Below are 1,644 nucleotides of genomic sequence, written 5' to 3'. Positions count from 1 at the left end.
AAATCCGCCGGCGAACACCCAACAACCGGAAATCCGCCCCTTTCATATGTAAATATTGTGTTGAAAAAGAATTTAGATAGGACGTAAAACGCAAAAGCCTAAAATCTATTACCAACGGCAAGTCGCCGTAATTGTGCGGGTGTTTTGTATTCCCTTCTGTAATTGATCTTTGTTCAGCTTTTACAGATTCATATATTTATGTTTCTCCGTCTCTAGATTTGCAATGTAATATTTATGAGGATTTGCAATAGAATTCCCTGTATTTTTGTATGTGTGCCTCCCTTCCCCTTTTCCCTTGAATCGTTTGTTCACGAGTTGCGGATCGGAAGATAATCTCTATAGAGTTGTGCTACTTCTAGAAAAGGGATGAAGAAGAAAATAAGAATTTAAGAGAGTTTGTACCATCACAATAGAATTTTTTTAATTTGATGTGCAAGAGTCCGAAGCTCAAACTTTAGCTCCATGTAACCTTTGGTTCTACACTATTTCCCAACTACCCTTTCGCACTTATATTTGAAGAAAATTCTTGTTCTAGCAATTTAATTGGAAGGTGATTTTCACTTTGCTTCCAGCAAAGTATTCCAGAAATTGTGTGCTTATTTTATGTTTTTTCCATTTGTTGTAATTTGGAAGAAACTTTTTAATTGTTCTTGTTTTTCATTAATGGTGAAACTTGAACAAGAAAGAAGTATGAAGATGAAGGTAAGTGGGTCATTAAAATAAGGTTAATTTAAAAAGAAAAAAGAGAAAAACATAATTTTGATGGTTTCACGCGCCCAGACATGAGTAAAAAGCACACACTTTGCCATGCAATCGTAAGGGGTTCATGAGACACAGTTTAGCCGAGAAGTAGGTGTCTCTCTGGTCATTAGTATAATTGAGATGTCCATCTGACCGTTGAGGACAACTTGAAGGGGCTGTTTATGTATTTCGCCTATATATTTCCTCTGTTCCATTTCATCAGGGCCGGCTTTTGGGTAAAGCCACTAAAGTCCAAGATTTAGGCCCCCAACTTTAGGGGGCCCCACTTTTTACCCTATTTTTTTTAAATTAAGTATTTTTACTCTTATTACATATCTTGGTAATAACTAAAAAGGTATGTTCTTTAATATCGGGCCCCTAACATGTAAATGAAAAATTTACGAAAGGAATCAAGTGATTATGTCTATTCTTCGTTAAATATTATGTAAATCTTTTCACTTTCTTTCTTGGTTTTCACAATATTCAATTTTTTTTATGTTTCTCAGTTCTCACCAAATGTTATTATTATTATATTTTTCCTTTGTGCCTCCAAGAGATCCTATTGTTCTGCATTTTTCGTCTATCAAGCTAAAGTCTACGAGAAGTATATTGTGAAAGCAACAAATATTTATTTTCACATTAAATTAATGAATCAGGTTCTTCAATTCCAACCTTTTAGTATTAGTTTTCATCTAACATTTGTTTTTCTTCATATTTCAATACGTATGCATATATTATCCTTTTAGTATTTATCAAAATTTAAATATGTTAAACAGAAAGTATGAATCCGGTTATTCAAAACTTAAGGAGAAAAAAAAGTTAAATAATTGATACAATCCCAAAAAAGAAGAGATGATAGTACTTTAGTCGATATACTCGATCATAAAAAAAAAAAGACTTGAT

This window comes from Nicotiana attenuata, unplaced genomic scaffold (assembly GCF_001879085.1).
Source record: "Nicotiana attenuata strain UT unplaced genomic scaffold, NIATTr2, whole genome shotgun sequence".
NCBI lineage: Eukaryota > Viridiplantae > Streptophyta > Magnoliopsida > Solanales > Solanaceae > Nicotiana > Nicotiana attenuata.
The sequence above is the reverse complement of the archived record's forward strand: the minus strand, read 5'-3'. Positions refer to the sequence as shown.